At 36.0% G+C, this 24,805-nt stretch overlaps 1 protein-coding gene across 2 annotated transcripts in view; it reads right to left on the reverse strand.

Annotated features, from left to right (window-relative positions):
• HCN1 (hyperpolarization activated cyclic nucleotide gated potassium channel 1) overlaps positions 1-24,805 on the reverse strand; it is a 382,774-nt gene that overhangs the window by 243,973 nt on the left and 113,996 nt on the right. The window lies entirely within an intron of this gene.

Raw genomic sequence — 24,805 nt, forward strand, 5'->3', positions numbered from 1 at the left:
TTTATCTGTTCAATGAAAATTTAATACATACATATATAAAAGACATATTTATATGTTATATATTTATAATAGGTTTAAGTATTAAATTATGTTGCTTTTGACACAAAATGTTAAAAAAACAACTTGGTTTTATCTTTCTGATTTCTATGTGGTCAATCTACAAAATGTTTTAAATTTTAACTTTAAAATTAGTCTATCAGGGGTCATGCTTCCTGCCACATGGAACCCCAGTATCTCCACGTGCAATCACAAAGGGCTCTGAGCACTGCTGGGTGTCACCCTTGGAGATTCTGGCACATTGGTGGGGCCTGGGTTTCCTCAGCACTGCTCTGTCCAAGCAGGGTTGCAACCTCGGGCCCTTGCATTGAACTGTCAACCTGGTTGCCTGAAACTTTCTAGTGAGACCCAAATGTCCTGAAAAAGCTGATGCGTCCCCCAGATAAGCAAATGCAAAATTAAAAAAAGGATAAGACAGAAAAGTAAAATAGGAAACATATGCAAAATTCCTTTATTTAAAGATAATCACTTATATACAACATGGATGCACATATATACGAATATGCTACTGCAGGATTTTAAGAAATTTCAATACAAATTTATTCTTTTTTTCTGGTTTGGGCTACATGCAAAGCCAGTGCCTTATCCACACTGTACTATCACTCAAGACCATCAATACATAATGTCTTTAGTTGCTTAAACAGTGTAAGAAAAACTCCTTTTTCCAATCATGCATACACTGTTTAACAGCTCCAAAGTATTTCACGAGGGCCAGAGCAATAGCACAACAGGTAGGGCACTTCCCTACACATAGCCAACTCAGGTTTGATTCCTGGCACCCCATATGGTTCTCCGAGTGCCACCAGGAGTGGTCTCTGAGGACACAGTCAGGAGTTAAGTCCTGAGCACTATCAGGTGTGGTCCCAAAACAGAAAACAACAAAAATTAATCTATATAAAGTGGTGATGTTACACAGTATTGATAAATCTCCTATGAGAGCTATCTCATACAAAATGCAAAAATTACATAACTTCAAAATAGGTATACCATATTTTCATAGCTAAGACCTTTGAAGATATTCAAAGCTCTCAAATTCTTCTGAGTGTAGTTTCTATATACTGGTAAGTGTCATGCTTTCTCCTCCTCGTCCTAGAATGCACAGTGCAAGCTAATCTAACCTCATATATTCTCATATATATATATATATATATATATATATCACTGTATCACTGTCATCTCGTTGTTCATCGATTTACTCAAGCGGACACCAGTAACATCTCCATTTGTCCCAGCCCTGAGATTTTAGAAGCCTCTCCTTACTTATCTTTCCCAGTGATTGGAGGGTATTTCAGGGTTAGGGGAATGAGACCTGTTGTTGTTACTGTTTTTTGCATGTCGAATATGCCACAGGAAGCTTGCCAGGCTCTGTCATGCATCTAACCTATCTCCAACTCCATCTAATGATCATAATCTGTTTACGTTTCATTCTGTAAAAGGTTACATCATTTTACGGACTCTTGAATTGCTAAATACTGCACTTAATTTTAATACCATCTAATTTAATACCATATTTTCTTACCTGTCACTCTTAACAGTAAAAGGGGTTTAAGAATAGCATAAAGCATCTGATCACACAGCTTTGTATTAATGTAATCTTACAACTCCCGTGTATTATTTTTATTATTTTATAGAGGTTGTCTCAAGTTTAACTCAGGGGGCTAGGGGCCACCCCAAGAAATGTTTGATCCAGTGGTGATGCCTAGCAATAATGACCAGCAGTGCTCAGGGTCTAGCAGGACACCTGGTGGTGCTGAGTCCACAATGGCCATGTCTAATACTTTTGTAAAAAGGTGGTGGGACAATGTGGTGCTGGGGATCAAATTCATTACCCTTGTTTTGCAAAACACTCACTCTTATCAATTGAGCTATTTTCTCTCATGGCCACCAGAACCTTTTTTTAAACAAAATCTATTTCAAAATTAACACTATGGTTTATAACTTAACTTTATTGGGGGTGGGGAAGATGATCATACCAAAAATATGATTGTTTCCTGTTTGGAAGCCACACCAAGTGGTGCAGAGAAACTTCTCCCTGCAGTGCACTGGGATCATGAAGTATCAGTGATTGCACTGGGGTTTCCCACACTCAAAGTAAAACTGAGTCCTCCTAACACTTCCCAAGTGCATATAATTTTCACTCAGATCCAGACCAACAGCAGCTAACAGTTTTATTCAGCAAACAAGGTTTACCTCATCTTTATTAAATATAACTGAATTTGCTCTATTTTGCAGTTCAAAAAAGGTAATATAAGGTATGTTCATGTATGCATGTTCATGTGATTGCATATTTGAGCATGTATGAAAGAGAGTGAGAGAGATATTCTTATAAAACACTTCAGGAAGAACGGAAGCAGATAATGCATTTGCAGACAGCCTACAAAAGCAACACCATTATTCTTAAACTTGGTGATAGATACATAGATGTTTATCAGCATTTGTTACAGAATAAATGTGTGGCATAATGCAAATTTTTCTTCAATAGCTGTTAAAGACAAATAATCCTTTAAAAGGACATTTTCTTTTTGTGATTGTTATTTTGCTTTTGGAGCACATCTAGCAGTGCTCAGGGTTAACTCCTGGCTCTGTGCTCAAGAGCTCACTCCATGTGAGTTCAGGGGACCTTATGGGATGTAGGAGATCAAACATTCATTGACTGCATGCAAGGTAATCACCTTACCCACTGTACTGTCACTTTGACCCTTTAAATAAATTTTTTAAAAGACTTAAAAAATGAAGATTTTTCCCAGGAAGGCCAGATTAGTCCATTTTCCCCCTATAACAATTTTATTATACCAGACATAAATATTTAGAAATACGAAAAACTTTAAATAAGGTTTTAGTGTTTAAAAGTTAATTTTTTTCTTAATTCAACAAACAATAATAATTAAAATATACTGTAGGATTAAAACTACAGCTCAATGTTTTTTCCCTAATGCTTCACATGTAGACTGATACTTTTCTTTCTAACTATGCACAGGTAGATTGAAGTTACTAATAGTCAATGTCAAAATAATGAATTACTACATAAAATACAGGCCATTCTATTCCAGAGTATTCATACTTTCCTAAACACATTGTGCAAATTAACTCCCCAATAAATTAAGTCATAATTTTTCTTGGTAGTTTGAGTTAGCTCGATATCTCCTATTACATCCTGTCAACTGGTTTTGTCATGTGTCAGAATTTTACTTTTCCAGTATTTATCTTTTTCCTCATGAAGTCTGTTAATGGAGATGTGGTACTTCTTTTGGCTAAGTGAAAAAGCACGTTTACAAAACAACAGGCATTCAGATGAGAAGTCTTTTAGAGACAGCTCTCTGCTCTCACTGAGGTGTTATTTCAGTGAGTAAGTACAACAGCAGCAACTGTGAGTAGAACCACAATAATTCTGTTAGAAAACTAAGTGCTCTCTAATATATGTAGCAAAGACTATGACAAGCAATGGGCTGGGGGGAGTCGCCCAAGAGGTCTGTGTTCATTTCTTATATTTCCAGTGACTAGATTTCTACTATTTTTTTTAGTTCTGGGTTTCCAATAGAGCTTAGCTGAACTCACAACTTGATGAAATTGGGGAAATCTATTACACTGAGATATTGAACAGCATCACTTAAAGGAAAATGTTCGCGCCATTCAAAGTACAGAGTATATTCTTGCAATTGGAGCCTTGGTACATAGAAAAGAGATTCTAGCTGCTTTTAGAGCATGTTTGGCTGGATAAAAACACATACAGTAAAAGTTAAAATGTATTTTTTATAAAAAGCATAATACATATTGAATATGTATTATAAATTATGTTTATTACTATAAATAACTTATTAAAATAACATTATTATTTAGTCCTCATTCTAATTCAAATACCTCCAGCCAAACTGTTTTATGACACAAATCAACCTGACTAAAGTGCCATAATTTGTACAGTAAGGAGCTCAGGTGGGCTCTCAAACAGTGCTCAGGAGGTCCAGGAGTCCCATCTCATGATTCTTGTGATTCTCACTCAACTGAGAATCAATGTGAGAGCCTGAGAATAGAGTGTAGCCCAGGTACTGTGGATTATTCAGGCCATCTCAGTGGTTCTTGGGAGCTTCCAGTTTCCCTCAGCAAAGCTTCACTGTAGCACGGTAGCACTGTCATCCCGTTGTTCATGGATTTGCTCGAGTGGGCGCCAGTAATGTCTCCATCCATCCCTGTCATGTGCTAGTGTAGCCTAATGGCGTACTGGGGGCTCTTTCAGGATCAGGGGAATGAGGACCGTTGTTGTTACTGTTTTTAGCATATCGAGTATGCCATGGGTAGCTTGTCAAACTCTGCTGTGCGGACCAAATGGTGCCAGTGGTGATATGCAAGGAATTCACCTAAATGCATGTTCTCTCTCTTTCTGGTCATTAAAGTATCGTGAAGTTTTTAACTTAAAAATCACGTTGAATAGAAAAACAGCCTCAAAATTTCTTTTTTTTTTTATTTTGCTTTTTGGGGTCACACCCGGTGATGCATAGGGGTTACTCCTGGCTCTGCACTCAGGAATTACTCCTGGCGGTGCTCATATGGGGTGCTGGGAATCGAAGCCGGGTCGGCTGCATGCAAGGCAAACCCCTACTGCTATGCTATCACTCCAGCCCCAAGCCTCAAAATTTCTTAATATCTTTCTTTGAAGATATAATAATCATCTATGTCACCGAGTAAAGGAGAAAAAAATTCTTACTATTTTCATTATAGTTGTTGCTGTTTTGAGGTAACACATGGTGGCAGTCAGGATTTACGCCTGGCTCTGCCCTCAGGAAGAACCTACAGCATGGCTCAGGAGACCACATGGGGTGACAGAGATCTAAAGAGTTTGACTAAATGCAAGCCAAGTGCCCTCAGAGCCCTATACTCTCTCCAGCCCAGAAATACATTTTTTTTCCCCAATTTTAGATTCTTCTTATGCCTATAAAAAGGAAAATTAGAATTTTATGTCTATACAGAACTACTGTTTGCATTGAAAATTAGAAAATTTTAATAAAAATTATTTTGAAAATAAAAAACATTGTTCCAAGAGTTACAGTGACTATATCAGGGGAAAAGGGAACGTTAAGGAAAATGAGATAATATTGGCATGAAACAGTGGAGGACAGTCTATGGAATGCTGTGAGCTTCCAGACAAATGGTTGACTATCATTATCTTTAGAAATAAAATCTTTAGGGGTCTAGGAGATACTCGGTGGCACTGTTGTCTCAGTGCTCAGAGATCATGATGGGAGGTATTCAGGGGAACATATGAAGTGGTGGGGACCAAATCTGGGTTGGCCACATGGAAGGCAAGGACTTTAAACTCTCTACTATCTTGTCAGCCACCAGGAATAACCATTTTTGTTCACTAAAGACATTCACCTTTCATCTCTCTTTTAGTATTTAAAAGTTTTGTTTTGCATCCTGATTCTGTTTCAGGTTTTCTTTTTTCTTGTCTGTTTTAATCTCCATATAAGAATTATCATCCTTTAAAAACAACTATGAAGCTTGTACCCAATAAAGGCTTTCAAATATAAAGTAAAGGAAGGGATAAATGAAGAATGAATGAATATTGCTACTTTGGTTCACTTTTACCTTAGCTCTAAATAACTACAGCAATATTGACAGGACATAGAGAATGCTTTCATAAATTATCTGAAAGGATGAACAATTGGGGTAAATGAAAAAAATAGAAAAGGAAAAGGAAAACTCCAATTTGGAATTGTGAATTTTTTATAATATGCTGAGCTAATATGCTGGTTACTATTTAGGTAAAGATAGTGAGAGTAGATAAAAGCTACTGACTAACATGTATTAGCAGACATTAGTGTACATCCATTGAAATAGCTTGTGAAGCTAAATTCACAACCTCCCTATTCAATATAAGTCAAAAATTTATGTAGAAATTACTGTCCAGAGAGACTTCTTCACATGAGTATTTTTTTACTTTCGTGATTTGAACACAAATACAGAACATATATCAGCGTTTATTAAAATAAGTCTCTTTTTATTTGACACATTGTCTTAGGTTGCTATAATATTTTAGGTATCCAATCTGTGAGACAAGATATTTTAATATTTATAAAGGATATATTTCATCTACAAATGCTGTAAATAAATATTCAACCCTTTCATCTAAAAATATATGTGATACATATGTATGTAACATTGTGATGTATAGAACATAGAAAATAGTTCTTTCGCTAGAAATTGCATTTCATAATGAAATTAAACCTTTTAAACAGGAACCTTTGTATTCTCAATTCAAATTTTATAAGCATATATTTTCATCATCTATTTATAACAATTCTCTTAACATAAGAACTGCTGTCAAAAGCCTAAATGTATTCCAAAAACAATGTATCTCCTGTATTCCTTTCTTAGTGAGAATAGGAAGTGAAGTTAAGAAAAAATGTGGTTTAACATGTCTGAGTAGTACAGTATAAGAAGTATCAGCCATCACTTCTCTTTTCCAAAATCAAATATGAAATACACAAGAATTTATTCTAGGATTGGTTAAGAATTATTCTTAATCTATTCATACAAAGTCCTTATCTCCCCCAGAGAGTTATAAATTTAAGATGAACATATTTTATAAATTATCTTAATATTTGGACCAAAACTACTAAGTACCAATGCCCCATATATGTAAAAATTCAAAGAACGCACTTTATATCTAAAAATTAAGTCTAGATTTATAAAAACATAAATGTTGGCTCTTATTCTTGCTAAGCGATCAAAATAAAATTCCATATTTGGGGAATAAAAAAATGAAATTTTAACAGTGGTGTAAATAATTTAGATAATTCATGATTTTAAATTTTGCATGCCTTGACTTATTCAATACTATTTAAATTACATAGATAAAAATATTTAATGTCTAATATATAAACTATTGGGGCAGATAAAAATAGTACAGCTGACAGTACTTTCTGGACATGAGGTTGATCGGGTTTATTCCCTGGCAACACATACGAGGTCCTGTGAGCCCCACTGAGAGTGATCCCTGAATGCAGAGCCAGGAATAAGCCCAGAGGACTGCTGGGTTTGGACCAAACAAACAAAACTAAATAGATTAAATTAAATATGGGCCAGAGAGTAGGTGCTAGTCTTGACACAGTTTAATCCTGAGCACCACACAGGGTCTTACGAGCACTGCAAGAGTGAATCCTAAGCAGAGAGCAAGGAGTAAGCCCCAAGCACAGCATGTGGAGCCCCCAACACAAAATAAAACAAAACTACACAATAAAGAAAAGAAAACGATTGTATTAGATGTTTTTACTTTAATGGAAAGCTACTACTTCAGTTTCCGTTAGAATAAAACCACATTTTCCCATTCCATACAAATTTTGAACATTATCTTAAACTATTAAAAAGTAGTTTAATAGTTTAATAGTTGGGCTGGAACGATAGTACAGTGGGTAAGGCATTTGCCTTGCACACGACCGACCCAGGTTCAATTCCTCTTTACCTCTTGGAGAGCATGGCAAGTTACTGAAAGTATCCAGCAGGGCAGAGCCTGGCAAGCTCCCCGTGGCATATTTAATATGCCAAAAACTAACAAGAAGTCTTACAGTGGAGATGTTACTGGTGCCCAGTCAAGCAAATCGATGAACAATGGGAGGACAGTGCTACAGTGCTACATTAAAAAATGTAGCCATGTTCAAAAATATATTGGAGGTATTTTGGTTGTATGAGTGAAAATTTCGTAAACCCCCATCTGTATGGGCTTAGAAAAAAATCATGAAATTCATTTGTGGACTAAAGTTTCCTTCATTGTAGTTTCTAGGAAACCATTCATAAAATCACAGCTGCAGCTAATTTTCATTTCTATGGTTTTACATTTGTTAGAAAAGAATAAAAGAATCATACTATTTTAGAAAGACATGCACAGAATTACATCATCTTAAGCATACAGATCTGAATAATTCACAGAACGGTAATTCATTATCTCTATTCTTAAAACTCTGATGCATACCCGTATTCTACAACAATTGATTATACTTCTCTTCTTTGATGGCCTAAGTTTAAAAAATGTCACTTATTCTCTGATATGCATTTCTGACTATCAGAATTTTCTGATCAGTTTTTAGAGTAGCTATTAAGAATTAATAAATAATTCATGAACAAAGGTATATACTGACATTTTCTACACACATAATTTTGTATAAATTGCATAAAATAAATTCAAATGATCATTTTAGTAAAATTTGACCATTTCTTTGTTCCATTATGGAATATATTGCCACATTTATTGCAGGGGTCTAAGAGACAGGACAGCAGGTAATATGCTTCCTTTCAGCAGCAAGCCTAGGTTTGATGCCAGGCACCAGATGTGGTCCCTGAGATCCTTCAGGAGTGATCCCTGAGCACAGAGTCAAGTGAGTCCTGATAGGTTAAAGGGACCATTATGACAATAATAATTGGAAATAATCACTCTGGACAAGGACTGCTGAAAGTAGGTAAAGGGATATATGGGATAAATTTTCAGTATCTATATTGCATCCCATAATGTCATAATGCCCAAAAGGAAAGAGACAAAGAGACAGAGAGAGAAGAGTCTGAGAGTGGGAAGAGAGTGTAATTGCGGACCCTGAGCACAGTTTTGTGTGAGCCACTTCCAATTTAAATAAATAAATGCATACCAGGCCAAAAAAGAATCATTAAAAATAAGAAAGAGGCAGAAGACTGAAGAAAGATCCAGTATCTTCATTTTGAAAAAGAATATAAGAGGTATCCTCAGGAAGAACATTAGCACTGCACTGTAGCACTGTCATCCCATTGTTCATCGATTTGCTCGAGCAGGCATCAGTAATGTCTTGTATGTTTATTCCTTGAAACTAGACAAGAGCTTAGCCTGATCCCTAGACTAAGGGAACTGAGAAGGATAAGGAAGGAACTTAACCAAGGAGAGAATTTGGAAGAAGTGACTGGAGGTGACAGGAGCAGAGGGCAGGGCCTCGGGCACACTGGCAATGTAGAGGTGTGACACACCTAATTATCCAAGAGCCTACAAAACTGGAAGCCTGAGATCCAAACTACAGCAATCAAACTTAAATTTGTGCCTGTCAAGAAGGGAGGCTGGAGGATAGGCGGACACTTGGAAACATTAGTGAAAGGATGCTGACATTGGTGATAAGATTCGTATTGGAATATTATATACCTGAAATTCAACTATGTGTAACTTTATCCACCATGGTGCCTCAATAAAAATGTGTAATAATAATAAAGGCATAAAATTTGTAGAATACATATAAATCACAAATGCATACATAGTGAACTGGTCCGCTGTATATGACCTTCTTTTCCAGAACTTTAATCTTCAAAATTAACCTTCATTCTTCAAGATAAATCAATTAACAAATAATAAATAACAAAAAAAGATTCATTCTCAAAATCTGCATGTCAGCTTCAGCTAAGGGAAAGACTGATCTATAAGTAACATCTTAGTTAAATCCATCACATTTCTCCAAAGAACCGCTAAGGCTTCATTAAATCTGACTTCTCTATTAACTTCCACAGAAGCACACTTGCTCTTTAACATTTGAACAGTACTACCTATTCCTCACACTATGCATTTATAATAAAGTGCTGTACGCATCTTTCAGCTAAAGACAAAGACAAAAATTCAAAGCATTCAAAAATACAGTAAACAAAGAATAGAATTCAAATGTAATTTAAATTTTCCTGTGCAAAGTAGCAATATGTTGCAATTATGCAACAACAAAAAGCTATCAAGTGAAAATATTATCTTTTATTTATCATGACACTACATATTTAGACTGCCTGATGCAGGTCGTCACAACATATTGTATTCCTGTATTTCAGAGGACTACATTTGAACAAGGCCATTCCCAGGAGTCCAGGAGAGCAAGCAGAGTTAATGCACAGAAGAAAGCATTGATAAATCAGGTAAAATGGGGAACAAAAGAACCAAAGCTAATCCAGAGAACGAAGCAGAGATAAATCAGGTAAAATGGGACAAAGGACAAGTCCCAAATGAAAGAGTAGGCAATAATCTTGGGGTGAAATATCTGAACACAAAAAAATATATATATGAAAAATACATGAACATGAGAAAACTAAAAGAGAGTTGAAACTTAAAATGGTCACCAATGTCACAAGAATGAGCTATATAATTTACTAAAGCTACAGAGATATAGAACAAACAGTGAAACATAAATACAAAGGAAGAATTCAACAGGAGACTGAATAAAGAAAAACACATGAGTTCGCTGAAAAAATGCAGTAATAAAATTGCCCAGATAGAGTAGTAAAAAAATTTTTCAAGTGAAGACATTATATACGACCTCTGGGACAACCTCAAGAAGAATACTACTCGTATTAAGTGAACCTTAGAAGAACAAAGACTAAAGTTCAGAAGTATTATTCAAAATATCTAAATGTCAAAATGTCCCTGTTATAGGAAATCTAATGTTCCACATAGAGAGAAATTCAGTGTTCCAAATATAAAGAACCCAAAGAAATCCACACAAAGATATATCATAATAAAATGGCAAAATTTAGAAAACAATGAGTGACCTTAAAAGTATCAAAAGCTTGCCATATTCAAAAGAAAATTTCTTATGATTATTTGCTGAATTCTTAAATCAGAAAGTTTAGATGATAGAGGTCACAGCAAGCTGATAAAAAAAAAAATCCTAAGAACCTTTCAACTAAGAACAGTCTTTATCCAGAAACATTAACATTCAGAACTGAAGAAAAGACTTGAAGAGTTTATGCAGATAAGCAAATGTTAGAGAATTTCATTATGAATGAAAGAGCATTGTACCTACAGACTGTGGCAAGAAATGTTAAGAAGGATTCTCTACACCAAAAATAAAACGCTAAAAACAACTACAACTAAAACACATAAAAGACAAAAAAAAAGATAATTATAAGATAACTAACTAAATAAATCACTTCTAAAATAAACATGAATATTTTTTTAAATGAGTTTTTACTGAGGTATCATAGTTTACAATAGTACTAATAATTTATACTTGTAGGGAACAAAAGTAGTATAATGAAAAATGATAATCAGATAAAAGTTCAATCTAATCAATAAATTTTCAAATCAAAAGACAGAAAGGCTAAATGAATTAAAAGAATTTTAAGTCCCTATAAAATGCTACATACAAGGGATTCACATTAAGAGTTAAGAATATACATAAACTAAAATAAACAGATACAAACAAATATACTCTGCAAATTCTGTAGAAAGTTGATACGGCTTGACTCATATCAATCAAATAAATGAAAAAGCAAAGAATGGAAAGAAAAAAATATGATATAGATACACAAATATTACCCATTTATATAAAAGATGAAAGTTTGTCATTTGTAACAGGAATGAGCCCTGAGGCAATTATACTCGGTGAAATAAATTTTAGAAAGTCAAATACCCAATGACTTCAATTGTATGTGAAAGATAAAGAAACAAAGAAAATTAACAAACAAATGCAAACCCTTAGATTCTGACATCATTACAATGATCTGTAAGTACACAGCTGTAAGATGTACATCTGTATGTTAACCATAGATGTATGATCTGGCTTCAGTCTCAACCCAAAGCCATTAACCTGTTAAGACTTGTTACTGGCAGTTAAAATCACTGGACCCAATTTAACTTTTCTACTTCATCTAACCTTAGCAGCTATGTCCAATAGAATAGGAAAATGTTTACAATTTTTATAACTAAATAAGAAACTTTTTATTATTACTAATACACTGGTCCATTAAAATCTGGAATTAAAATGATCATAAAATAGTAGCTCCTAACCAAGTATACAATATGTATGAGTAACAGCTAGAGATGAAAGATTCTGTAAAGCAAGTTTAATGTTAGGAGAAAAACTAAAAGTTTCTTTCCAAATTTAATATTTAGTATTTTTCATGAAACTTGTTAAATGTAATACATATAACTATTAGAAACCAAACAGAATACTGAGTTTCCCAGTACTGAACATAATCAAATTCACGTTTCATCTGAGGAGGGATTCAATCCAGAGTTACCAATTTGCCCTCTTTCCTACAGAGACAGTCTGTTCTCAGCAGATCTTAAAACCTGATTAACACACTTAAAATTTCTAGCTAGACACTGTTATAGCTGGACATTCTATAGCCCATGAAACCCTGTGGGATTTAAAATAATCCTCCAGGGCTGGATCTATAGTACAGCGGGTAGGGCATTTGCCTCTCATGTGGCTGATCCGGATTCGATTCCCAGCCTCTCATATGGTCCCCGAGCACTGCCAGGAGTGATTCCTGAGTGCAGAGCCAGGAGCAACCACTGAGCATCACTGTGTGTGACCCCAAAAGAAAAAACAAAACAAAACAACAAAACAAAAATGATCCTCAAAACAACCAGTAGAAAAACAATGAATACCAGTATGTTGGACAAGAAATTTAATAAAATTTCTCAAAAATCACCAATATAAACTTACCAAAGAAAATTTGATCTTAAAATGTGATCCTTAGGGCCAGAAACCTCAGGGCCAGACAGCCAATACAGCAGGTAAAGTGCCTGCTTACATACTGCGGATCCAGATGTGATTCTAAGCATCCCATACTATTCTTCAACCCTGCCAGAAATGATTCCTGAGTGCAGAGCCAGGAGTAAGCCCCAAGTAGTGCTGGGTGTGGGCCCAAACTAATAAATAAATAAAATGTGATTCCCTTGAATTATCAAACTGATATTCCCTATATACTTTCTTTATGCAATAATGTATTTATCAATATCTCAACCTATGTCACATTAGAAATTCTAAAATACACATTTTTTAAAGACAATTAGAAAAATTTAGAGACATTTCTCTGGCCATGTAACCAAATCTTACTGACTCAGATTTTTAACTTATTATTCTTTTCCTACATCTAACAGTTCAATATTGCAAGCCATATTAAATTTAATTGCTAATAAAGCGGCCGGCTGCTATAAAAGTCAATCTCCTGTTTTTGCTGAAATGCTGACTCAAGACTATCCCACTTTATGAAAAATTCCAAGAAACTGGAGGTCGGTACAGAAAGTCGAAGGTCTGATAATGCCACTTCTCTTGTCACCTCAAAATGAGCTTGACAGGGCTATTATCCTCTGTTTATGGTTTAATTTCTTTGCTAAATCCTTCCTTTCATTAGACTTATCTTACCATGATGATATGTAAAATTCCTACAACCTGTACTTTCTCCAATACAAAGTCCCTTAAGTGATAATATACTATCATAGTATTAATTCATCACTCTTAGTTTTCTTCTATTATCTTTTCCGAGTCAATAAAGATAATGACAAGGATGAAAGAAACAAAAATAGACGTAATGGTCTCTTGACTCCCAGAAATAAGTTGCTTTGATATATGCTTCTCTGTTAAAGACATTCCTACTCAGTCTCTTATCTTCTAGTCCCCAATCTCCTAATCTTACCCAAATTGATTCTCATAAAATTCTCTTCAAAGGACTGCCAATTGGAAGGTAGAAGCTCTTTTACAGAGATCTCACCCACAACTCCAGTATCAAATACGTACATTCCTCTAAGGTCTGATGTTCATTTCTGGGACTTAAAAACATTTTTTGTTTTTGTTCTTTTTTTTTTTTTTTGGCTTTTTGGGTCACACCTGGCGATGCACAGGGGTTACTCCTGGCTCTGCACTCAGGAATCACCCCTGGCCGTGCTCAGGGGACCATATGGGATGCTGGGATTCGAACCCGGGTCGGCCGCGTGCAAGGCAAACGCCCTACCCGCTGTGCTATCGCTCCAGCCCCTTGTTTTTGTTCTTAACTTGTGTTTTTGTTCATCTAATATTAAATTCTACAAGGCACTGACTTTTCTTTTGCCACTTTAATTTTAAATAAGAAATAATCACAGCTTTTATATTTCAAATGAACAACTACTTTGGGCGACTTCTGACAATTTTTCTCTTCTTGTTCCACATTATTAAGCAGACATAACACACAAAAAAGTTTTTTGTCTGTTCTATACTTCTTCCAAATTGTTTGAAATAGGTTATGATTGCTACTGGGTCAAAAATATAGGAGTTTCTGTGTATTTTTGGTATTTGTTACTATGCCAATTCCTTATAAGTATACTGGAATTTTATATCTGTGATTTTTATGCTTATCTATGTAGCACTGAAAGATTTATAATTCAGCATAAGCTATAAAAATTATCATATGGTGCAGTGATATTTATTTCTAAAACATAAACACTAATGTGAATCATGGCCATGACACCTAAGTAAAAATATTACCAATGAAATTTTATTGGATGCAGGATTAAGTTTAAGACTAGAATTTACCAGAGTTGCCTCCTTGCAATAGTGTGTGGTCACTAAAAATAGTCTCTGTAGACACACTACCTAAATTTCAATCCCAGCTCTATCATAATTTCCAATTTCTGTGACCTTAAACAAGACATACAACCTTTCTATGCTACAAGTATACATTAGTAAAAGGAGTGTGGGTTGAGGGAAGATTATGCCTATATTTTCTAGTTGTTATAAAGCTAGTCAAGTCAATATATGTTACAGGCCAAATTATACATATAATATATATGGTTCTGTATGCTGAAGTCATGACTCACAATAACAGAATATAATCTATTTGGAGATATGTTTTGTAATGGAAATCATGTTTAAAATATATATATTACAGAAGGCCACAATACAATGAGTCTGATCTTTAAAAGAAGTGACCAAAAGTCAGAAGGGGAGACTGAAGATAACGGGGAAAAATGATCACCTGCAAGCTTAAAAGTGTCATAATCTTCAGATAACCAAGAATAGTTCCCAGCACTGTTCGAACATAATTTTTGTTGGTTAAGTCACCAAGCACCGAGTATGTTATGGCAACACTAGCATACCTACTAAGGTAGACACAAAATGCTTAGTAGCTGCTACATAACTCATTGTCTCATTTTGGAATTTATATTTCCACACGATCAATACATAACATACACTTAGGTGGTAACTAAAACTGCCACCAAAATGGGGCTGGAATGATAGCACATTGGGTAGGGTGTAGGGTGGTTGCCTTGTACGCAACCGACCCAGGTTCAATTCCCAGCATCCCAAATGGTCCTCTGACCACCCCCAGGGTGCACCCTGAGAGTAGAGCCAGGAATAACCCCTGTGCATTGCTGGGTGTGACCCAAACAGCAAAAAAAAAAAAAAACCTACAACCAAAAGAGATGTGTTAATTGTTTTCCCTATATCCAAATTTAATAAAGGAGGCACTGAAAAACCTGGAATTTTGAAGAGACTATCTGGAGTTCTTTGTGGCCCACCGTAATTTCAGAGGGATCTTAGAAACATTAGCCATGGTTGTGGAAATACACAAAAAGCATAATCACCACAGACTCTATCAAAAGTGTTCTTGATAACACTAGTCAGATTAAGCTATTAAGAATTTTTTTGAAAATAGTAGATACTTGTTCTAGGGGCCTCCACATTGGAGAGAGAGAAGACGAGAGGGAACACTCAGCAGTGCTCAAGGCTTACTCCTGGCTCTGAGCTCAGAAATCACTCCTGGTGCTCCTGGGACCACCCGAGGAAGCCAGGGATTGAACCAGGGCAACCACATGCAAGGCAAAGGCCCTAGCTGCTGTACTATAGCTCAAACCCTGGGCTCCGTTTCCTTCTAAGAAATATAACAGATTGATCTGCCTTCAAATTATAGATACCTCTAAAACATATACAGTTATATAAAAACATACTTGGATAAACATAAGCCCCCTTCTATATATAGATGATATAGGTATAGATAAATGCACAAAAAATAATTCCAAAAGGTAGCACTGCACTGTAGCACTGTTGTCCCTTTGTTCATCGATTTGCTCGAGCAGGCACCAATAACGTCTCGATTGTGAGACTTTGTTACTGTTTTTTGGCATAGTGAAAACACCATGGGGAGCTTGCCAGACTCTGCCATGCGGGAGGGATACTCTCGATAGCTTGCCGGGCTCTCCGAGAGGGACGGAGGAATCAAACCCAGGTCGGCCTTGTGCAAGGCAAATGCCCTACCCGCTGTGCTATCGCTCCAGTCCCAAAAGGTAAATAAAAATAAAATTTTGAGCATTTGTGTTTTTAAAACATTTAAAGCCATAGCCATGTAGCACCCTTAGATTAAACCTTACTGTCATCGTCAAAGATTAAGCTATTTTAAAAATTAGAATCTGAATAACAATGAAAGGAAATAACCTATCAAGATAAAATATACACTTCTATATTTAGAAAATTTAATATTTAGAATTTAATATTTAAGTCTCTTAAAATAAACTTGTTGAAGCTAAACAGAGATATCAGGATGGGGGCTGATCACCAGAAGACAAGCCATGAGGTTAGAGGGATGGGAATTCTAAGATAGTCTGGTCTCCAGGAAGAGAAGGGACTGCAATTTGAGATAAAAATACAAGGCCCATAATTCAATGTTTCAAACAGTCATGACTAGTTTTGAAACCAAAATAAAATTTTCTGACACTGAAACTTCCTGCTTGGTAAACACATCAGTGTATCCAAAGTTTGTTGTTCCTTTATTCCAGAGGGAGAAGGCATAGGAGTCTCTATCTAAGATGCTTACAGTCAATTCCTTTAGGTTTCTTCATTTACTTGGAACTGACTCACGCTCTTTAGAATGAAACTACAATTCTAAGTATAGCACTTTCTTGGACTCTGTGTCAATCTGATATATTATCAAACCTGAGTTGGGGTTGTGGAAATTCACAGATTTGTGGCCATTTGGTAAAAAGTGCCCGCTGATGCCAAAACATATTGCTGGTCCAGTCTGCTGCGCTTGCATGTCATTAACCCTAAGGAATCTGATTCCTGGTATCAGCATCTTAACGATGTTTCAGTGCAGCTAACTTCACAGATTTTGTGCTTTCATAATTCTATCATTCTGTGTTTCTATATACCTTATACCCTCCCCCGAGTGTATCTCCCTATAGTCTGGATATCCACTAGCAAAATGACATCACATATAAAGTCCTTGGAGAACCTTACTGATTTAAAATTTAGGTCACCTGTGTAGTTCCATGCTAGCATGTGCATGCACATGCCACCTCCCCTACACCACACATCTGCAAACATACAGTTATAAGGAAATATGAATGAATTCTAGGTAATACAATAACCACACAGGAATTTCTTTGAAACGAATGACAAGAAAGTGGGAATTTCTAAATTGGAGGTGATTTAAAAAAAGGGCCACCTCATCTGTAGAATATAAAGTAACAGAATAGGAGACTAATACTCAAGAATAGTTGAGATAAGCACAAGGAGGTTTGCCCCATGGCTTGGAAGCCGGCCTCAAATGCTGGGGGGGGAAAAGGCAGCTCAGATAGAGAAGAAAACACCATGTAAAGGGTGTTGGGAAGACCCACTCAGGTTGGAAGATGCATGACGGAAGTAGACTACAGATTGAACACTATGGCCACTCAATACCTCTATTGCAAACCACAACACCCAAAATGGAGAGAGAGAACAAAAGGGAATGCCCTGCCACAAAGGCGGGGTGGGGGGGATGGAGGTGGAGTGAGGGGAGAAATACTGGGATCATTGGTGGTGGAGAATGGGCACTGGTGAAGGGATGGATATTCGATCATTGTATAACTGAAACGCAAACACAAAAGTTGGTAAGTATGTAACTGTACCTCACAGTGATTCACTAATAAAAAAGAAAAGTGCCACATTTTCTTTCTACAGTTCACTCTGGAATGAAAGTAGTTTAATAAATATATCAAAAATCTTACATAAACCTTACATGACTTTTTATTCTTGACACTCAATAAAAGGCAAGCTAATAAAACAGAATAAATATAAAGTTTGTGATGTACCTGTAAAATTAAAACTTGAAGAAAGAGCATAAAGTTGGATAAAAGAAAGATATACTCATCTAGTTTTACTCATTGAAACAAATTCAAATGACAGCTCTTTAAGTACTATGATATGAAGTGCATTTCTTACACAATCCTGTAATTCAGTGCTTTAACTCTTGGGCTATGGATCAGAACTGGTCTGTCATATTGTCTGGCTATTCTGTAGACAATCTAAATCCTCTTCACATGTTGTATGCATAATAAAATCTTTCATTGTATAGCATTAGATTTTAAAACTATTACAAAAGAATACTGTAAATAATAGCTGTTATTTTTGCCTTAGAAGTCTGTGAAATATTGGACTTAATTCTCCCAGGTCATTGTAAAAGTGTGGAAAACCACTATCTTAACAAACCTATGGAATATAATTAGATATTTTTATATAAGTAGATTTTTTTTTGCAAGATTTTATGCAGTGAATTTATATACAATGAAATTCCGTTATCAATTCTCTTATAAAAATATTTAAAATAATGAAAGATTTACAAAAATAACATCTATATGGAAATCCTTATATTTATAGAAGCCAGCTTTGAAATTTCTTAAACTAGAAAATTAAGAAAATATAATTATTCTTAGAGAAAATACAGTAACATTTCATCTCAATTAACATACAAAACTTATAAATTCAAGTTATTAAAGCATTTTAATAAGCTTTTAACAGGGCAAGCCAGGTAATACAGGAGGTAAAAATCTTTGTGGCCTTTAGCCTGCCCAGTTCAATCCCAGCACTGTACATGGACCCCAAACATTACCAAAGATCACACCTAGTGAGGAATAAAATCTAAGCACATCATGACTGGTACAGATTCTTGACCTCCCAAAATATGAACCTGAAACTTTTAATAATTACTAATTCATATCCTCTAATTTCATTAGAATTTCATGTAACAAATACTTCTTATTAAGATGATTTTAAAACATCTCAATTCTGAGCTATATGGAAGCACAATTACTATTTTATGAGAATGCCCACATAATCTTTCAAAAAGTTGACATTTTCACCAGCAGTGAAATAAGGGTCCATTTTCCCCCACATCGTTGCCAAAATGGCTTGTTATTATTCCTTCTGTTGAGTGCCAGTCTCTGGTGTGAGATGATATCTCACTGTTGTTTCAACCTGCATTTCTCTGATGATTCATGACATAGAGCAAGTTTCATATGCTTTTTGGGCCATTGGTATTTCTTCATTTAGGAAGTTCTTCTTCATCTCTTCTGCCCATTTTTTAAACAGGGTTAGATGGTTTTTCTTGTAGAACTATACCAGTGCTTTATATAACTTGGATATTAAACCTTTGCCAGATGGGTGATAAACAAATAATTTCTCTCATTCTGTGGAATGTCTTTGCACCTTGGTCATCATTTCACTTTGGGTGTAGAAATTTCTTTGTCTAATGTAGTCCCACTTGTTTATCTTTGTTTCTACTTGCTTGATCAGTGGGGTTTCATTCTCAAAAATGCCTCTAGTTTTACTGTAATGGCGAGTTCTACCTATATTTTCTCTATGAAATTTATGGATTCTGGTATAATATCTAGGTCTTAAATCCATTTAGATTAGACTTCTGTGCATGGCACTAGAAAGGGGTCTGAGTTCATTTATTTTTTCAACCAGTTTTCCCAACACCACTTGTTGTAGAGGCTTTGCTTGCTTCACTTCATCTTTTGTTCATTTGTAGATTAACAGACCATACTCATGAGAATCTTAGGGATTTCTGATTTCCTCTCATATGTGGGATATAGGGAAAGTTCATACAGGACTGTCAAATGCCCAGTGGCAATAGAAATGAAGAGCAGAGGAACTAGTCTTCAGCAGGAAGCTTGGTATTAGGGCAGGTGTTGTGGGGGTGCGGGGTAGGGGATAAGTTAGGGAAGGAAACAGGAAGACAATGGGGAAGACGAAAAGTGCCTGCCACAGAGGCGTGCTGGGGATGGGAGGAAAACTGGAACACTGGTGCAGAGTATTTGACTGATGAAAGGGATTGGTGTTGGGATAATGTACACCTTGGCCTTTGTCATAAAAAAAAAAATCTTTGTAAAATGTAATTCACAATGGTTCAATAATAATGATAAGTATATTTCAGTGCTTTCAATAATCTGAAATGGTGAGCATTTGAAGTTGTATCTTAACTTTTTAAAACTAATTTGGGATCTGGGGCCATACCTGGCTGCGCTCAGGACTTATGCCTGGCTCTGTGTCCAGCTGTACAGCTGGGGAGCCCAAGGGACTGTAGGAAATGCCAGAGATCATACTGGGTTTAGCTGTTAGGAAAGTGCCTGGGCCGCTGCACTATGCCTCTGGCCCACGGAGCTTTATTTTTAAAGATAAAATGAGAAGCAGAAAGAGGGCAAGATGACAAATAACAGCTGAAACAGGCCTTATGGGCCTCAAGAATCCAAGTTGTTATGAGTTTATTTTATAAACTTTCTCCTATTTCCAGAGGACTATTTCAAATTCCATCCCGATTAATTTTATTTTGTACTTAGAGGTTCTTCTAACTATGTCCATAGGTTTACATAACTTTTCAGTTTTAAACTTACAAGGGTGGATAGTATCTGGGGCAGGGGGGAAAAATGGAGCTTCTGTATCTCAGATCATCTCTATATGCTGCAAATTTTCTCTTATCTGACAAAACTCATTCGTGGATTAATTCAAAATTCAACACACATTTTTGTTGTTGTATCTGGAGGCCCCCGCTGCCAGTACTCAGGGGCTACTCCTGGCTCTGTGCTCAGGAATGATCCTAAAGTGATGCTGGGCATTCAAACAGCATTCAGTGGGATATAAGACGAATGAATTACGCTTGTACTATCTTTCTGGTGCAAAACTTTTAACACTCTTAATTTAATTTTTTTCTTCAACGTTGGCATTGTGAATAGCTAGTTTTGTTCTAGAACCTCAAGTATGCAGTGCTCATTCAGTATAAGTAATAAGATCAGGGAAATTAATGTGATGAGTTTGTAGGAAACTTTTAACACCTATCCCACTGAAATATCTATTTCAGATAAAAAGACATTTTCTATATGTATTTTCTTGACTTTTTGTAGTGGAGAGACAGTTTGGGCTAAAGCCAGTGGTGCTCAGGGTTTTTCTCCTGGCTCTGTTGTTCAGGGATCATTCAGCGCCTCGGGAATCACTCTTGGCTGGCTTTGGAGGTCCATAGCAGCGAAAGGGATAGAATTCAGGTCAGCAGCGTACAAGTCAAGTACCCTATGTGCAGCTCTGTCTCTCCAGCCCCTTTCTTGACTTTTTTTGTTGTTGTTCTTTGAACCACTCCTGACAGAGCTCAGGGTTTATTCCTGGCTGCGGTGCTGGGGAATAGAACCCAGGTCAGCCACAAGCAAAGCAAGTGCCCTATCCGCTGTACTATCACTCTGGCCATTTTCCGTTTTTAAGAGGGACTCTAAAATAATATTGTGTTCAGATTTTGACTATAGTTCATCCATGCAAGCTCTAGTTTGTAAGAGAAAATTGCCACATTATCTTCATTGTTTAGAAAGGATCATATTTCACAGACCATCTGATATCTTTTTTTTTAAGCTAAGCAGCAAATCCAGGCTTTCAAACATACATTCAAAGCACACACACACTACTACTGAACTACATCCTCTGTCTGCCCCCCACACAATCTGATTTTAAAATAGGCTTTCCATAATTATCAGTAGTAAGTAACACTAGATGATAAATTGAAATAATCTCAAATAAACAAGGGGCAGGTGGCAGCCTGAGATACATCTGTTATTAATCTGTATCAGAGGAAAAGGAAAGAAAAGACAGCAGGATAAAAACATAAAGGGATTTGTACAGCGCACATGAGCTACACATTTGTATTAGTTAAGAGCTTTCTTTCTTTTTCCTGTAAACTAAAAATACCTTGCAAAACAGCCCATAGTAATTATCCTCTCAGAAGAATCTTCTGTGTATTGTAGTAAAATTAAATTGAACTGAAATTTGCCATGCGAAAAAAAAAAGATATCAGAGTAAAGGCAATGAAAAGGTAAATTAAAATTGAGCTGTCATAAAAATTCATGCATAGAACTAGCCAGTAAATTTGTGAGTTATGATATCCAGGGTATGCATTTTCTTTCCTGATTTCTGAAATTTTCTACTACAATCCCAGGACTGATATCAAATTCATTACAGATAACTTTTTATCTGTAGAAGCCAGTGCGAAGCAATGAATGGAGAGGAGGAGCATCATTAGCAAGCTGACAAAACATTTCCCAGCACAGGGCAATGCCTGCAATGCCTACTCATTTTATTCCTTACGTGGTCTCAAATTGAAACACACACACACACACACACACACACACACCATCACTAACCTACACAAGTTAATTTCTCTGTATAACAATATCTGTGTCTATACTAATATATGTATATGTATATACATATATATATAGTCTATAATCTTCCTCCGGAGAGCCCGACAAGCTACTGAGAGTATCCAGCCGACATGGCAGAGTCTGGCAAGCTACCCGTGAAGTATTCAATATGCCAAAAACAGTAACAACAAGTCTCAAAATGGAGACATTACTGGTGCCCGCTCAAGCAAATTGATGAACAGTGGGACAACAGTGCTACAGTGCTAAGTCTATAATCACCAAAATGCTTTGATGGAGAATACTGTTTCCTTAATGAGTATAACCGATCTATGGAGAAATTATCTTAGTTATAAAAACAATGGACTGGAGCTATGGCACAGTGGTAGGGCATCCGCCTTTCACGCGGCTGACCCGTGTTCGATTCCTCTGCCCCTCTCGGAGAGCCCAGCAAGCTACCGTGAGTATCGAGCCCACACAGCAGAGCCTGGCAAGCTACTCGTGGTGTATTGGATATGCCAAAAACGGTAACAAATAAGTCTCACAATGAGAGGTTACTGATGCCCGCTCGAACAAATTGATGAGCAACGAGATGACAGTGACAGTGATAAAAACAATAAATTTAAGTATTATATTCATTAAGATCACTATACTTTAAAGAATATTCTCTTTCCAGTCAGAGAGATAGTACCGGGGGTAAGGTGTTTGCCTTGCACAGGGTCAACCCTAGTTCAGATCCCTGGCACCCTATATGAGACTGCACGCACTGTCAGGAGTGATCTCTGAATGCAGACACAAGAGTAAATCCTGAGCACCACCAGGTTTGGCCCAAAACGTCTGAACCTCCAAAAGAAAAATGTTCCCTTTCTATCAACAAAATAAAGCTGAGTTGCAATTCTAAATACAACTGTATATGACACTGTAATGAATCATGGATAAACAATAAACCCAGATAAGGCTCTTTCACCATGAATTCATTGTGTTATATAGCACACAAAAAAAGGGCAACATATTTTCTATCATCTCGGTGGAAATCACAATTTTTCTGACATCCTAATCTGAGATTCTATTAGTACTGACTATTGATATAATATATTTGTAACCTCTATTTCTCTAAATGTTATACCTACGATCATTTTCAAGAACAAAATATGTCTAACAACATATTCTGGTGAAAGTAATTTCCTTTTAAATAAGAGCACTCCCGTTATTCTCACACACTATAAAATCTAGAAGTCAATACCGAAATGCTCACTTTTCATTATGCAACACTTTGTACCAGTAGGTACCTTAAGTATACAGAGTGCTTCTACTTAAGTTGTACAGTAAAATAACAATCTATGTCATGGGTACTAAAATAACAAATTTTACATTAAATGTTTAGTTGTCTCATATCAAAGATTTACTATCCTAAATCCAGAATATCAATAAACATACTGACACAATACCAGTAACTACAAGGTGAAAATAATTTTATAATTCAAAAATGGAAAAGGAAAGAGGGAATAAAATAAAAGGAGAATAAAAAGTTAAACAGACTAAAATAAAAGACTGCCTTGACTATAAGTCTGCATGCCTGAGTGAAACTACCCCATCATAATGGCTTTGTCTAAAATTAAATCTTCTATGCTCAGAGATGGGTTTCTTTCTCCCTATGAGGAAAAAAATGCCTGGGCAAGAATTCTCGTAATTTCTTGTGCCAGTAATAACAGCTTTACAAAAGCAGAACGTCTTTGAATAAGGACAAATCAATAATGAGGTGAACCATACACAGATAGTAAAATGTGTCAACATATGCCTGTCAAAGTTATTTTCATTCTGACGCAATAAAAATAGAAAAGAACTGGGGCCCATCTTTCAGAGAAATTGAATTGCAGCAGATTTGTCCACTTGAATCTCTAAAATATTTCAGAACTTAATAATATTGCCCTTAAATCATGAAGGAATTTTACTTAATTAATTTTTAAAATTATGTGCAATGCACAAAAGAATTAAAACAGTCAAGATGAACTAATTGCATCAAAGTGGGATTAAGCCTATTGAGTTGAAATGTTCTCAGAGACCTGTCTCAAAGATTTTCTACCCTTCATGCAGGCCTTCTTCTTCTCTTCCCTCCACTCTGCTTTCCATCTTCAGAAATTATTTAGCACCTACTCTGTGCCAAAAACTATTTTGGGCTCTACAAATACAAATCACCCTAAAAAAGATTGTAGATTGTGGGTATGATTGGAATTTTAACAAATAGTGCTTTGCTAGGTAAAAGGACTGTGAAATATATCCACAGAAAGAAAGGAGTTGTGAAATAGAAAGCAGGAGTGATCTGAGTTATCTCCGGAGCCAAACTTTACACTATAGATCTCATTTAAAAGAAAAAATTCTTCAGTTTAGTCACAATGATTTATAGTATTATTAATGGAAGGGTTCCCTGCATACAATGTTCCAACCTCACCCTTTCCAACACTGTGATATCTTTCCTCACCATTGTTTCAGGATTCTCCATTGAAATCCCCTTTCTTCCACTTTAAGGATTAACATTATCAAGACATGGAATATGAGGGCTAAGGGGACATTTCATTG

The sequence above is a fragment of the Sorex araneus genome, chromosome 1 (assembly GCF_027595985.1).
Source record: "Sorex araneus isolate mSorAra2 chromosome 1, mSorAra2.pri, whole genome shotgun sequence".
Lineage (NCBI taxonomy): Eukaryota > Metazoa > Chordata > Mammalia > Eulipotyphla > Soricidae > Sorex > Sorex araneus.